At 41.5% G+C, this 14,229-nt stretch overlaps 1 protein-coding gene and 23 non-coding genes across 24 annotated transcripts in view; 23 read left to right on the top strand and 1 right to left on the bottom strand.

Annotated features, from left to right (window-relative positions):
- The window catches only part of LOC141323491 (uncharacterized), a 307,348-nt gene that overhangs the window by 167,410 nt on the left and 125,709 nt on the right, over positions 1 to 14,229 (bottom strand). The gene's annotated exons all lie outside the window — the stretch shown is intronic.
- LOC141318485 (5S ribosomal RNA) lies at positions 226 to 344 on the top strand. Its single transcript, XR_012352799.1, has one exon. It is a non-coding gene; the product is annotated as a 5S ribosomal RNA (ribosomal RNA).
- On the top strand, positions 429 to 547 carry LOC141302594 (5S ribosomal RNA). Its single transcript, XR_012342586.1, has one exon. It is a non-coding gene; the product is annotated as a 5S ribosomal RNA (ribosomal RNA).
- Positions 1,300 to 1,418, top strand: LOC141302583 (5S ribosomal RNA). Its single transcript, XR_012342575.1, has one exon. It is a non-coding gene; the product is annotated as a 5S ribosomal RNA (ribosomal RNA).
- LOC141302572 (5S ribosomal RNA) lies at positions 1,503 to 1,621 on the top strand. Its single transcript, XR_012342564.1, has one exon. It is a non-coding gene; the product is annotated as a 5S ribosomal RNA (ribosomal RNA).
- Positions 2,375 to 2,492, top strand: LOC141319010 (5S ribosomal RNA). The gene has a single exon (XR_012353291.1). It is a non-coding gene; the product is annotated as a 5S ribosomal RNA (ribosomal RNA).
- On the top strand, positions 3,246 to 3,364 carry LOC141318710 (5S ribosomal RNA). The gene has a single exon (XR_012353010.1). It is a non-coding gene; the product is annotated as a 5S ribosomal RNA (ribosomal RNA).
- LOC141318484 (5S ribosomal RNA) lies at positions 4,117 to 4,235 on the top strand. The gene has a single exon (XR_012352798.1). It is a non-coding gene; the product is annotated as a 5S ribosomal RNA (ribosomal RNA).
- LOC141302561 (5S ribosomal RNA) lies at positions 4,320 to 4,438 on the top strand. Its single transcript, XR_012342553.1, has one exon. It is a non-coding gene; the product is annotated as a 5S ribosomal RNA (ribosomal RNA).
- LOC141302550 (5S ribosomal RNA) lies at positions 5,192 to 5,310 on the top strand. The gene has a single exon (XR_012342542.1). It is a non-coding gene; the product is annotated as a 5S ribosomal RNA (ribosomal RNA).
- On the top strand, positions 5,395 to 5,513 carry LOC141302528 (5S ribosomal RNA). The gene has a single exon (XR_012342520.1). It is a non-coding gene; the product is annotated as a 5S ribosomal RNA (ribosomal RNA).
- LOC141318483 (5S ribosomal RNA) lies at positions 6,266 to 6,384 on the top strand. Its single transcript, XR_012352797.1, has one exon. It is a non-coding gene; the product is annotated as a 5S ribosomal RNA (ribosomal RNA).
- LOC141302517 (5S ribosomal RNA) lies at positions 6,469 to 6,587 on the top strand. Its single transcript, XR_012342509.1, has one exon. It is a non-coding gene; the product is annotated as a 5S ribosomal RNA (ribosomal RNA).
- Positions 7,340 to 7,458, top strand: LOC141302506 (5S ribosomal RNA). Its single transcript, XR_012342498.1, has one exon. It is a non-coding gene; the product is annotated as a 5S ribosomal RNA (ribosomal RNA).
- Positions 7,543 to 7,661, top strand: LOC141302495 (5S ribosomal RNA). The gene has a single exon (XR_012342487.1). It is a non-coding gene; the product is annotated as a 5S ribosomal RNA (ribosomal RNA).
- On the top strand, positions 8,415 to 8,533 carry LOC141302484 (5S ribosomal RNA). The gene has a single exon (XR_012342476.1). It is a non-coding gene; the product is annotated as a 5S ribosomal RNA (ribosomal RNA).
- On the top strand, positions 9,287 to 9,405 carry LOC141318709 (5S ribosomal RNA). The gene has a single exon (XR_012353009.1). It is a non-coding gene; the product is annotated as a 5S ribosomal RNA (ribosomal RNA).
- LOC141302473 (5S ribosomal RNA) lies at positions 10,158 to 10,276 on the top strand. The gene has a single exon (XR_012342465.1). It is a non-coding gene; the product is annotated as a 5S ribosomal RNA (ribosomal RNA).
- LOC141318708 (5S ribosomal RNA) lies at positions 11,030 to 11,148 on the top strand. The gene has a single exon (XR_012353008.1). It is a non-coding gene; the product is annotated as a 5S ribosomal RNA (ribosomal RNA).
- On the top strand, positions 11,901 to 12,019 carry LOC141318482 (5S ribosomal RNA). Its single transcript, XR_012352796.1, has one exon. It is a non-coding gene; the product is annotated as a 5S ribosomal RNA (ribosomal RNA).
- LOC141302462 (5S ribosomal RNA) lies at positions 12,104 to 12,222 on the top strand. The gene has a single exon (XR_012342454.1). It is a non-coding gene; the product is annotated as a 5S ribosomal RNA (ribosomal RNA).
- On the top strand, positions 12,975 to 13,093 carry LOC141302451 (5S ribosomal RNA). Its single transcript, XR_012342443.1, has one exon. It is a non-coding gene; the product is annotated as a 5S ribosomal RNA (ribosomal RNA).
- On the top strand, positions 13,178 to 13,296 carry LOC141302439 (5S ribosomal RNA). The gene has a single exon (XR_012342432.1). It is a non-coding gene; the product is annotated as a 5S ribosomal RNA (ribosomal RNA).
- On the top strand, positions 14,050 to 14,168 carry LOC141318707 (5S ribosomal RNA). Its single transcript, XR_012353007.1, has one exon. It is a non-coding gene; the product is annotated as a 5S ribosomal RNA (ribosomal RNA).

Below are 14,229 nucleotides of genomic sequence, written 5' to 3'. Positions count from 1 at the left end.
TTCTTTTATGTCTCATTCTTTTAACCACTAGTCATCTCTCACAGTTAAATCTGACCCCATTTTAGTCTTGTAACTCGGCTGATAAGGCCGATTGTTACACTTGGATGGGAGACCGCCTGGGAATACCAGGTGCTGTAAGCTTTTGCCTTTTCTTCACTATTTATATAATATGCTGGCTTTTACGGAGGCTGATCTTTAAATAGCCCACTTTTTGGAGCAGCCCTCGCTTACGGCCATACCGCGCTGAGAGCGCCCGATCTCGTCTGATCTCGGAAGCTAAGCAGCGTCGGGCCTGCTTAGTACTTGGATGGGAGACCGCCTGGGAATACCAGGTGCTGAAAGCTTTTGCCTTTTCTTCACTATTTATATAATATGCTGGCTTTTACGGAGGCTGATCTTTAAATAGCCCACTTTTTGGAGCAGCCCTCGCTTACGGCCATACCGCGCTGAGAGCGCCCGATCTCGTCTGATCTCGGAAGCTAAGCAGCGTCGGGCCTGCTTAGTACTTGGATGGGAGACCGCCTGGGAATACCAGGTGCTGTAAGCTTTTGCCTTTTCTTCACTATTTATATAATATGCTGGCTTTTAGAAAGACGTGTTTTACCGCTCTATTTATTACAATCATTTAAATGTATTATAGAGTTTTAAGTGTTTTACATGTTTTTTAGGCCATTTTATTACTCTTAACATTTTAAGTGAGTGTGTGTCTTTAAAAATGGATGGTTGGCCTGCCATGTGACTAGACACATGACAGGAAGCAGGAAGTACAACTGTATAAGAGAGCAGCATGACAAACAAAGGACAGTCACCAAACTGTTGGATTGAGGAGTTGCTAATTTTAGAGCTCACCTTTCCATTCACCACCTGCAAACTTTGGATTACACTTTCTGTGGATTGTATATACACCGGTGGACACTCACATTGGACTTATCAACACACTGGGATTCTTGGACTGTTTTTAGGGTATGGACAAATGAACTGTATTCTTTTAACAGCGTTTACCTCGTTTTATCGTGTTGTTTTAAAGTCTTTTATGTGAACCTTGTAAATAAACCAAATCTATTTAAACCAATCTTCTTTTATGTCTCATTCTTTTAACCACTAGTCATCTCTCACAGTTAAATCTGACCCCATTTTAGTCTTGTAACTCGGCTGATAAGGCCGATTGTTACACTTGGATGGGAGACCGCCTGGGAATACCAGGTGCTGTAAGCTTTTGCCTTTTCTTCACTATTTATATAATATGCTGGCTTTTACGGAGGCTGATCTTTAAATAGCCCACTTTTTGGAGCAGCCCTCGCTTACGGCCATACCGCGCTGAGAGCGCCCGATCTCGTCTGATCTCGGAAGCTAAGCAGCGTCGGGCCTGCTTAGTACTTGGATGGGAGACCGCCTGGGAATACCAGGTGCTGTAAGCTTTTGCCTTTTCTTCACTATTTATATAATATGCTGGCTTTTACGGAGGCTGATCTTTAAATAGCCCACTTTTTGGAGCAGCCCTCGCTTACGGCCATACCGCGCTGAGAGCGCCCGATCTCGTCTGATCTCGGAAGCTAAGCAGCGTCGGGCCTGCTTAGTACTTGGATGGGAGACCGCCTGGGAATACCAGGTGCTGTAAGCTTTTGCCTTTTCTTCACTATTTATATAATATGCTGGCTTTTAGAAAGACGTGTTTTACCGCTCTATTTATTACAATCATTTAAATGTATTATAGAGTTTTAAGTGTTTTACATGTTTTTTAGGCCATTTTATTACTCTTAACATTTTAAGTGAGTGTGTGTCTTTAAAAAATGGATGGTTGGCCTGCCATGTGACTAGACACATGACAGGAAGCAGGAAGTACAACTGTATAAGAGAGCAGCATGACAAACAAAGGACAGTCACCAAACTGTTGGATTGAGGAGTTGCTAATTTTAGAGCTCACCTTTCCATTCACCACCTGCAAACTGTGGATTACACTTTCTGTGGATTGTATATACACCGGTGGACACTCACATTGGACTTATCAACACACTGGGATTCTTGGACTGTTTTTAGGGTATGGACAAATGAACTGTATTCTTTTAACAGCGTTTACCTCGTTTTATCGTGTTGTTTTAAAGTCTTTTATGTGAACCTTGTAAATAAACCAAATCTATTTAAACCAATCTTCTTTTATGTCTCATTCTTTTAACCACTAGTCATCTCTCACAGTTAAATCTGATCCCATTTTAGTCTTGTAACTCGGCTGATAAGGCCGATTGTTACACTTGGATGGGAGACCGCCTGGGAATACCAGGTGCTGTAAGCTTTTGCCTTTTCTTCACTATTTATATAATATGCTGGCTTTTACGGAGGCTGATCTTTAAATAGCCCACTTTTTGGAGCAGCCCTCGCTTACGGCCATACCGCGCTGAGAGCGCCCGATCTCGTCTGATCTCGGAAGCTAAGCAGCGTCGGGCCTGCTTAGTACTTGGATGGAGACCGCCTGGGAATACCAGGTGCTGTAAGCTTTTGCCTTTTCTTCACTATTTATATAATATGCTGGCTTTTAGAAAGACGTGTTTTACCGCTCTATTTATTACAATCATTTAAATGTATTATAGAGTTTTAAGTGTTTTACATGTTTTTTAGGCCATTTTATTACTCTTAACATTTTAAGTGAGTGTGTGTCTTTAAAAAATGGATGGTTGGCCTGCCATGTGACTAGACACATGACAGGAAGCAGGAAGTACAACTGTATAAGAGAGCAGCATGACAAACAAAGGACAGTCACCAAACTGTTGGATTGAGGAGTTGCTAATTTTAGAGCTCACCTTTCCATTCACCACCTGCAAACTGTGGATTACACTTTCTGTGGATTGTATATACACCGGTGGACACTCACATTGGACTTATCAACACACTGGGATTCTTGGACTGTTTTTAGGGTATGGACAAATGAACTGTATTCTTTTAACAGCGTTTACCTCGTTTTATCGTGTTGTTTTAAAGTCTTTTATGTGAACCTTGTAAATAAACCAAATCTATTTAAACCAATCTTCTTTTATGTCTCATTCTTTTAACCACTAGTCATCTCTCACAGTTAAATCTGATCCCATTTTAGTCTTGTAACTCGGCTGATAAGGCCGATTGTTACACTTGGATGGGAGACCGCCTGGGAATACCAGGTGCTGTAAGCTTTTGCCTTTTCTTCACTATTTATATAATATGCTGGCTTTTACGGAGGCTGATCTTTAAATAGCCCACTTTTTGGAGCAGCCCTCGCTTACGGCCATACCGCGCTGAGAGCGCCCGATCTCGTCTGATCTCGGAAGCTAAGCAGCGTCGGGCCTGCTTAGTACTTGGATGGGAGACCGCCTGGGAATACCAGTTGCTGTAAGCTTTTGCCTTTTCTTCACTATTTATATAATATGCTGGCTTTTAGAAAGACGTGTTTTACCGCTCTATTTATTACAATCATTTAAATGTATTATAGAGTTTTAAGTGTTTTACATGTTTTTTAGGCCATTTTATTACTCTTAACATTTTAAGTGAGTGTGTGTCTTTAAAAATGGATGGTTGGCCTGCCATGTGACTAGACACATGACAGGAAGCAGGAAGTACAACTGTATAAGAGAGCAGCATGACAAACAAAGGACAGTCACCAAACTGTTGGATTGAGGAGTTGCTAATTTTAGAGCTCACCTTTCCATTCACCACCTGCAAACTTTGGATTACACTTTCTGTGGATTGTATATACACCGGTGGACACTCACATTGGACTTATCAACACACTGGGATTCTTGGACTGTTTTTAGGGTATGGACAAATGAACTGTATTCTTTTAACAGCGTTTACCTCGTTTTATCGTGTTGTTTTAAAGTCTTTTATGTGAACCTTGTAAATAAACCAAATCTATTTAAACCAATCTTCTTTTATGTCTCATTCTTTTAACCACTAGTCATCTCTCACAGTTAAATCTGACCCCATTTTAGTCTTGTAACTCGGCTGATAAGGCCGATTGTTACACTTGGATGGGAGACCGCCTGGGAATACCAGGTGCTGTAAGCTTTTGCCTTTTCTTCACTATTTATATAATATGCTGGCTTTTACGGAGGCTGATCTTTAAATAGCCCACTTTTTGGAGCAGCCCTCGCTTACGGCCATACCGCGCTGAGAGCGCCCGATCTCGTCTGATCTCGGAAGCTAAGCAGCGTCGGGCCTGCTTAGTACTTGGATGGGAGACCGCCTGGGAATACCAGGTGCTGAAAGCTTTTGCCTTTTCTTCACTATTTATATAATATGCTGGCTTTTACGGAGGCTGATCTTTAAATAGCCCACTTTTTGGAGCAGCCCTCGCTTACGGCCATACCGCGCTGAGAGCGCCCGATCTCGTCTGATCTCGGAAGCTAAGCAGCGTCGGGCCTGCTTAGTACTTGGATGGGAGACCGCCTGGGAATACCAGGTGCTGTAAGCTTTTGCCTTTTCTTCACTATTTATATAATATGCTGGCTTTTAGAAAGACGTGTTTTACCGCTCTATTTATTACAATCATTTAAATGTATTATAGAGTTTTAAGTGTTTTACATGTTTTTTAGGCCATTTTATTACTCTTAACATTTTAAGTGAGTGTGTGTCTTTAAAAAATGGATGGTTGGCCTGCCATGTGACTAGACACATGACAGGAAGCAGGAAGTACAACTGTATAAGAGAGCAGCATGACAAACAAAGGACAGTCACCAAACTGTTGGATTGAGGAGTTGCTAATTTTAGAGCTCACCTTTCCATTCACCACCTGCAAACTGTGGATTACACTTTCTGTGGATTGTATATACACCGGTGGACACTCACATTGGACTTATCAACACACTGGGATTCTTGGACTGTTTTTAGGGTATGGACAAATGAACTGTATTCTTTTAACAGCGTTTACCTCGTTTTATCGTGTTGTTTTAAAGTCTTTTATGTGAACCTTGTAAATAAACCAAATCTATTTAAACCAATCTTCTTTTATGTCTCATTCTTTTAACCACTAGTCATCTCTCACAGTTAAATCTGATCCCATTTTAGTCTTGTAACTCGGCTGATAAGGCCGATTGTTACACTTGGATGGGAGACCGCCTGGGAATACCAGGTGCTGTAAGCTTTTGCCTTTTCTTCACTATTTATATAATATGCTGGCTTTTACGGAGGCTGATCTTTAAATAGCCCACTTTTTGGAGCAGCCCTCGCTTACGGCCATACCGCGCTGAGAGCGCCCGATCTCGTCTGATCTCGGAAGCTAAGCAGCGTCGGGCCTGCTTAGTACTTGGATGGGAGACCGCCTGGGAATACCAGGTGCTGTAAGCTTTTGCCTTTTCTTCACTATTTATATAATATGCTGGCTTTTACGGAGGCTGATCTTTAAATAGCCCACTTTTTGGAGCAGCCCTCGCTTACGGCCATACCGCGCTGAGAGCGCCCGATCTCGTCTGATCTCGGAAGCTAAGCAGCGTCGGGCCTGCTTAGTACTTGGATGGGAGACCGCCTGGGAATACCAGGTGCTGTAAGCTTTTGCCTTTTCTTCACTATTTATATAATATGCTGGCTTTTAGAAAGACGTGTTTTACCGCTCTATTTATTACAATCATTTAAATGTATTATAGAGTTTTAAGTGTTTTACATGTTTTTTAGGCCATTTTATTACTCTTAACATTTTAAGTGAGTGTGTGTCTTTAAAAATGGATGGTTGGCCTGCCATGTGACTAGACACATGACAGGAAGCAGGAAGTACAACTGTATAAGAGAGCAGCATGACAAACAAAGGACAGTCACCAAACTGTTGGATTGAGGAGTTGCTAATTTTAGAGCTCACCTTTCCATTCACCACCTGCAAACTTTGGATTACACTTTCTGTGGATTGTATATACACCGGTGGACACTCACATTGGACTTATCAACACACTGGGATTCTTGGACTGTTTTTAGGGTATGGACAAATGAACTGTATTCTTTTAACAGCGTTTACCTCGTTTTATCGTGTTGTTTTAAAGTCTTTTATGTGAACCTTGTAAATAAACCAAATCTATTTAAACCAATCTTCTTTTATGTCTCATTCTTTTAACCACTAGTCATCTCTCACAGTTAAATCTGACCCCATTTTAGTCTTGTAACTCGGCTGATAAGGCCGATTGTTACACTTGGATGGGAGACCGCCTGGGAATACCAGGTGCTGTAAGCTTTTGCCTTTTCTTCACTATTTATATAATATGCTGGCTTTTACGGAGGCTGATCTTTAAATAGCCCACTTTTTGGAGCAGCCCTCGCTTACGGCCATACCGCGCTGAGAGCGCCCGATCTCGTCTGATCTCGGAAGCTAAGCAGCGTCGGGCCTGCTTAGTACTTGGATGGGAGACCGCCTGGGAATACCAGGTGCTGAAAGCTTTTGCCTTTTCTTCACTATTTATATAATATGCTGGCTTTTACGGAGGCTGATCTTTAAATAGCCCACTTTTTGGAGCAGCCCTCGCTTACGGCCATACCGCGCTGAGAGCGCCCGATCTCGTCTGATCTCGGAAGCTAAGCAGCGTCGGGCCTGCTTAGTACTTGGATGGGAGACCGCCTGGGAATACCAGGTGCTGTAAGCTTTTGCCTTTTCTTCACTATTTATATAATATGCTGGCTTTTAGAAAGACGTGTTTTACCGCTCTATTTATTACAATCATTTAAATGTATTATAGAGTTTTAAGTGTTTTACATGTTTTTTAGGCCATTTTATTACTCTTAACATTTTAAGTGAGTGTGTGTCTTTAAAAATGGATGGTTGGCCTGCCATGTGACTAGACACATGACAGGAAGCAGGAAGTACAACTGTATAAGAGAGCAGCATGACAAACAAAGGACAGTCACCAAACTGTTGGATTGAGGAGTTGCTAATTTTAGAGCTCACCTTTCCATTCACCACCTGCAAACTTTGGATTACACTTTCTGTGGATTGTATATACACCGGTGGACACTCACATTGGACTTATCAACACACTGGGATTCTTGGACTGTTTTTAGGGTATGGACAAATGAACTGTATTCTTTTAACAGCGTTTACCTCGTTTTATCGTGTTGTTTTAAAGTCTTTTATGTGAACCTTGTAAATAAACCAAATCTATTTAAACCAATCTTCTTTTATGTCTCATTCTTTTAACCACTAGTCATCTCTCACAGTTAAATCTGACCCCATTTTAGTCTTGTAACTCGGCTGATAAGGCCGATTGTTACACTTGGATGGGAGACCGCCTGGGAATACCAGGTGCTGTAAGCTTTTGCCTTTTCTTCACTATTTATATAATATGCTGGCTTTTACGGAGGCTGATCTTTAAATAGCCCACTTTTTGGAGCAGCCCTCGCTTACGGCCATACCGCGCTGAGAGCGCCCGATCTCGTCTGATCTCGGAAGCTAAGCAGCGTCGGGCCTGCTTAGTACTTGGATGGGAGACCGCCTGGGAATACCAGGTGCTGTAAGCTTTTGCCTTTTCTTCACTATTTATATAATATGCTGGCTTTTACGGAGGCTGATCTTTAAATAGCCCACTTTTTGGAGCAGCCCTCGCTTACGGCCATACCGCGCTGAGAGCGCCCGATCTCGTCTGATCTCGGAAGCTAAGCAGCGTCGGGCCTGCTTAGTACTTGGATGGGAGACCGCCTGGGAATACCAGGTGCTGTAAGCTTTTGCCTTTTCTTCACTATTTATATAATATGCTGGCTTTTAGAAAGACGTGTTTTACCGCTCTATTTATTACAATCATTTAAATGTATTATAGAGTTTTAAGTGTTTTACATGTTTTTTAGGCCATTTTATTACTCTTAACATTTTAAGTGAGTGTGTGTCTTTAAAAAATGGATGGTTGGCCTGCCATGTGACTAGACACATGACAGGAAGCAGGAAGTACAACTGTATAAGAGAGCAGCATGACAAACAAAGGACAGTCACCAAACTGTTGGATTGAGGAGTTGCTAATTTTAGAGCTCACCTTTCCATTCACCACCTGCAAACTGTGGATTACACTTTCTGTGGATTGTATATACACCGGTGGACACTCACATTGGACTTATCAACACACTGGGATTCTTGGACTGTTTTTAGGGTATGGACAAATGAACTGTATTCTTTTAACAGCGTTTACCTCGTTTTATCGTGTTGTTTTAAAGTCTTTTATGTGAACCTTGTAAATAAACCAAATCTATTTAAACCAATCTTCTTTTATGTCTCATTCTTTTAACCACTAGTCATCTCTCACAGTTAAATCTGATCCCATTTTAGTCTTGTAACTCGGCTGATAAGGCCGATTGTTACACTTGGATGGGAGACCGCCTGGGAATACCAGGTGCTGTAAGCTTTTGCCTTTTCTTCACTATTTATATAATATGCTGGCTTTTACGGAGGCTGATCTTTAAATAGCCCACTTTTTGGAGCAGCCCTCGCTTACGGCCATACCGCGCTGAGAGCGCCCGATCTCGTCTGATCTCGGAAGCTAAGCAGCGTCGGGCCTGCTTAGTACTTGGATGGGAGACCGCCTGGGAATACCAGGTGCTGTAAGCTTTTGCCTTTTCTTCACTATTTATATAATATGCTGGCTTTTAGAAAGACGTGTTTTACCGCTCTATTTATTACAATCATTTAAATGTATTATAGAGTTTTAAGTGTTTTACATGTTTTTTAGGCCATTTTATTACTCTTAACATTTTAAGTGAGTGTGTGTCTTTAAAAAATGGATGGTTGGCCTGCCATGTGACTAGACACATGACAGGAAGCAGGAAGTACAACTGTATAAGAGAGCAGCATGACAAACAAAGGACAGTCACCAAACTGTTGGATTGAGGAGTTGCTAATTTTAGAGCTCACCTTTCCATTCACCACCTGCAAACTGTGGATTACACTTTCTGTGGATTGTATATACACCGGTGGACACTCACATTGGACTTATCAACACACTGGGATTCTTGGACTGTTTTTAGGGTATGGACAAATGAACTGTATTCTTTTAACAGCGTTTACCTCGTTTTATCGTGTTGTTTTAAAGTCTTTTATGTGAACCTTGTAAATAAACCAAATCTATTTAAACCAATCTTCTTTTATGTCTCATTCTTTTAACCACTAGTCATCTCTCACAGTTAAATCTGATCCCATTTTAGTCTTGTAACTCGGCTGATAAGGCCGATTGTTACACTTGGATGGGAGACCGCCTGGGAATACCAGGTGCTGTAAGCTTTTGCCTTTTCTTCACTATTTATATAATATGCTGGCTTTTACGGAGGCTGATCTTTAAATAGCCCACTTTTTGGAGCAGCCCTCGCTTACGGCCATACCGCGCTGAGAGCGCCCGATCTCGTCTGATCTCGGAAGCTAAGCAGCGTCGGGCCTGCTTAGTACTTGGATGGGAGACCGCCTGGGAATACCAGTTGCTGTAAGCTTTTGCCTTTTCTTCACTATTTATATAATATGCTGGCTTTTAGAAAGACGTGTTTTACCGCTCTATTTATTACAATCATTTAAATGTATTATAGAGTTTTAAGTGTTTTACATGTTTTTTAGGCCATTTTATTACTCTTAACATTTTAAGTGAGTGTGTGTCTTTAAAAATGGATGGTTGGCCTGCCATGTGACTAGACACATGACAGGAAGCAGGAAGTACAACTGTATAAGAGAGCAGCATGACAAACAAAGGACAGTCACCAAACTGTTGGATTGAGGAGTTGCTAATTTTAGAGCTCACCTTTCCATTCACCACCTGCAAACTTTGGATTACACTTTCTGTGGATTGTATATACACCGGTGGACACTCACATTGGACTTATCAACACACTGGGATTCTTGGACTGTTTTTAGGGTATGGACAAATGAACTGTATTCTTTTAACAGCGTTTACCTCGTTTTATCGTGTTGTTTTAAAGTCTTTTATGTGAACCTTGTAAATAAACCAAATCTATTTAAACCAATCTTCTTTTATGTCTCATTCTTTTAACCACTAGTCATCTCTCACAGTTAAATCTGACCCCATTTTAGTCTTGTAACTCTGCTGATAAGGCCGATTGTTACACTTGGATGGGAGACCGCCTGGGATTACCAGGTGCTGTAAGCTTTTGCCTTTTCTTCACTATTTATATAATATGCTGGCTTTTACGGAGGCTGATCTTTAAATAGCCCACTTTTTGGAGCAGCCCTCGCTTACGGCCATACCGCGCTGAGAGCGCCCGATCTCGTCTGATCTCGGAAGCTAAGCAGCGTCGGGCCTGCTTAGTACTTGGATGGGAGACCGCCTGGGAATACCAGGTGCTGTAAGCTTTTGCCTTTTCTTCACTATTTATATAATATGCTGGCTTTTAGAAAGACGTGTTTTACCGCTCTATTTATTACAATCATTTAAATGTATTATAGAGTTTTAAGTGTTTTACATGTTTTTTAGGCCATTTTATTACTCTTAACATTTTAAGTGAGTGTGTGTCTTTAAAAAATGGATGGTTGGCCTGCCATGTGACTAGACACATGACAGGAAGCAGGAAGTACAACTGTATAAGAGAGCAGCATGACAAACAAAGGACAGTCACCAAACTGTTGGATTGAGGAGTTGCTAATTTTAGAGCTCACCTTTCCATTCACCACCTGCAAACTGTGGATTACACTTTCTGTGGATTGTATATACACCGGTGGACACTCACATTGGACTTATCAACACACTGGGATTCTTGGACTGTTTTTAGGGTATGGACAAATGAACTGTATTCTTTTAACAGCGTTTACCTCGTTTTATCGTGTTGTTTTAAAGTCTTTTATGTGAACTTTGTAAATAAACCAAATCTATTTAAACCAATCTTCTTTTATGTCTCATTCTTTTAACCACTAGTCATCTCTCACAGTTAAATCTGATCCCATTTTAGTCTTGTAACTCGGCTGATAAGGCCGATTGTTACACTTGGATGGGAGACCGCCTGGGAATACCAGGTGCTGTAAGCTTTTGCCTTTTCTTCACTATTTATATAATATGCTGGCTTTTACGGAGGCTGATCTTTAAATAGCCCACTTTTTGGAGCAGACCTCGCTTACGGCCATACCGCGCTGAGAGCGCCCGATCTCGTCTGATCTCGGAAGCTAAGCAGCGTCGGGCCTGCTTAGTACTTGGATGGGAGACCGCCTGGGAATACCAGTTGCTGTAAGCTTTTGCCTTTTCTTCACTATTTATATAATATGCTGGCTTTTAGAAAGACGTGTTTTACCGCTCTATTTATTACAATCATTTAAATGTATTATAGAGTTTTAAGTGTTTTACATGTTTTTTAGGCCATTTTATTACTCTTAACATTTTAAGTGAGTGTGTGTCTTTAAAAATGGATGGTTGGCCTGCCATGTGACTAGACACATGACAGGAAGCAGGAAGTACAACTGTATAAGAGAGCAGCATGACAAACAAAGGACAGTCACCAAACTGTTGGATTGAGGAGTTGCTAATTTTAGAGCTCACCTTTCCATTCATCACCTGCAAACTTTGGATTACACTTTCTGTGGATTGTATATACACCGGTGGACACTCACATTGGACTTATCAACACACTGGGATTCTTGGACTGTTTTTAGGGTATGGACAAATGAACTGTATTCTTTTAACAGCGTTTACCTCGTTTTATCGTGTTGTTTTAAAGTCTTTTATGTGAACCTTGTAAATAAACCAAATCTATTTAAACCAATCTTCTTTTATGTCTCATTCTTTTAACCACTAGTCATCTCTCACAGTTAAATCTGACCCCATTTTAGTCTTGTAACTCGGCTGATAAGGCCGATTGTTACACTTGGATGGGAGACCGCCTGGGAATACCAGGTGCTGTAAGCTTTTGCCTTTTCTTCACTATTTATATAATATGCTGGCTTTTACGGAGGCTGATCTTTAAATAGCCCACTTTTTGGAGCAGCCCTCGCTTACGGCCATACCGCGCTGAGAGCGCCCGATCTCGTCTGATCTCGGAAGCTAAGCAGCGTCGGGCCTGCTTAGTACTTGGATGGGAGACCGCCTGGGAATACCAGGTGCTGAAAGCTTTTGCCTTTTCTTCACTATTTATATAATATGCTGGCTTTTACGGAGGCTGATCTTTAAATAGCCCACTTTTTGGAGCAGCCCTCGCTTACGGCCATACCGCGCTGAGAGCGCCCGATCTCGTCTGATCTCGGAAGCTAAGCAGCGTCGGGCCTGCTTAGTACTTGGATGGGAGACCGCCTGGGAATACCAGGTGCTGTAAGCTTTTGCCTTTTCTTCACTATTTATATAATATGCTGGCTTTTAGAAAGACGTGTTTTACCGCTCTATTTATTACAATCATTTAAATGTATTATAGAGTTTTAAGTGTTTTACATGTTTTTTAGGCCATTTTATTACTCTTAACATTTTAAGTGAGTGTGTGTCTTTAAAAATGGATGGTTGGCCTGCCATGTGACTAGACACATGACAGGAAGCAGGAAGTACAACTGTATAAGAGAGCAGCATGACAAACAAAGGACAGTCACCAAACTGTTGGATTGAGGAGTTGCTAATTTTAGAGCTCACCTTTCCATTCACCACCTGCAAACTTTGGATTACACTTTCTGTGGATTGTATATACACCGGTGGACACTCACATTGGACTTATCAACACACTGGGATTCTTGGACTGTTTTTAGGGTATGGACAAATGAACTGTATTCTTTTAACAGCGTTTACCTCGTTTTATCGTGTTGTTTTAAAGTCTTTTATGTGAACCTTGTAAATAAACCAAATCTATTTAAACCAATCTTCTTTTATGTCTCATTCTTTTAACCACTAGTCATCTCTCACAGTTAAATCTGACCCCATTTTAGTCTTGTAACTCGGCTGATAAGGCCGATTGTTACACTTGGATGGGAGACCGCCTGGGAATACCAGGTGCTGTAAGCTTTTGCCTTTTCTTCACTATTTATATAATATGCTGGCTTTTACGGAGGCTGATCTTTAAATAGCCCACTTTTTGGAGCAGCCCTCGCTTACGGCCATACCGCGCTGAGAGCGCCCGATCTCGTCTGATCTCGGAAGCTAAGCAGCGTCGGGCCTGCTTAGTACTTGGATGGGAGACCGCCTGGGAATACCAGGTGCTGTAAGCTTTTGCCTTTTCTTCACTATTTATATAATATGCTGGCTTTTACGGAGGCTGATCTTTAAATAGCCCACTTTTTGGAGCAGCCCTCGCTTACGGCCATACCGCGCTGAGAGCGCCCGATCTCGTCTGATCTCGGAAGCTAAGCAGCGTCGGGCCTGCTTAGTACTTGGATGGGAGACCGCCTGGGAATACCAGGTGCTGTAAGCTTTTGCCTTTTCTTCACTATTTATATAATATGCTGGCTTTTAGAAAGACGTGTTTTACCGCTCTATTTATTACAATCATTTAAATGTATTATAGAGTTTTAAGTGTTTTACATGTTTTTTAGGCCATTTTATTACTCTTAACATTTTAAGTGAGTGTGTGTCTTTAAAAAATGGATGGTTGGCCTGCCATGTGACTAGACACATGACAGGAAGCAGGAAGTACAACTGTATAAGAGAGCAGCATGACAAACAAAGGACAGTCACCAAACTGTTGGATTGAGGAGTTGCTAATTTTAGAGCTCACCTTTCCATTCACCACCTGCAAACTGTGGATTACACTTTCTGTGGATTGTATATACACCGGTGGACACTCACATTGGACTTATCAACACACTGGGATTCTTGGACTGTTTTTAGGGTATGGACAAATGAACTGTATTCTTTTAACAGCGTTTACCTCGTTTTATCGTGTTGTTTTAAAGTCTTTTATGTGAACCTTGTAAATAAACCAAATCTATTTAAACCAATCTTCTTTTATGTCTCATTCTTTTAACCACTAGTCATCTCTCACAGTTAAATCTGATCCCATTTTAGTCTTGTAACTCGGCTGATAAGGCCGATTGTTACACTTGGATGGGAGACCGCCTGGGAATACCAGGTGCTGTAAGCTTTTGCCTTTTCTTCACTATTTATATAATATGCTGGCTTTTACGGAGGCTGATCTTTAAATAGCCCACTTTTTGGAGCAGCCCTCGCTTACGGCCATACCGCGCTGAGAGCGCCCGATCTCGTCTGATCTCGGAAGCTAAGCAGCGTCGGGCCTGCTTAGTACTTGGATGGGAGACCGCCTGGGAATACCAGTTGCTGTAAGCTTTTGCCTTTTCTTCACTATTTATATAATATGCTGGCTTTTAGAAAGACGTGTTTTACCGCT

This window comes from Garra rufa, chromosome 1 (genome assembly GCF_049309525.1).
Source record: "Garra rufa chromosome 1, GarRuf1.0, whole genome shotgun sequence".
Classification (NCBI taxonomy): domain Eukaryota; kingdom Metazoa; phylum Chordata; class Actinopteri; order Cypriniformes; family Cyprinidae; genus Garra; species Garra rufa.
Note: the sequence above shows the minus strand (reverse complement) of the source record. Positions and strands in the feature narration are given on the sequence as shown.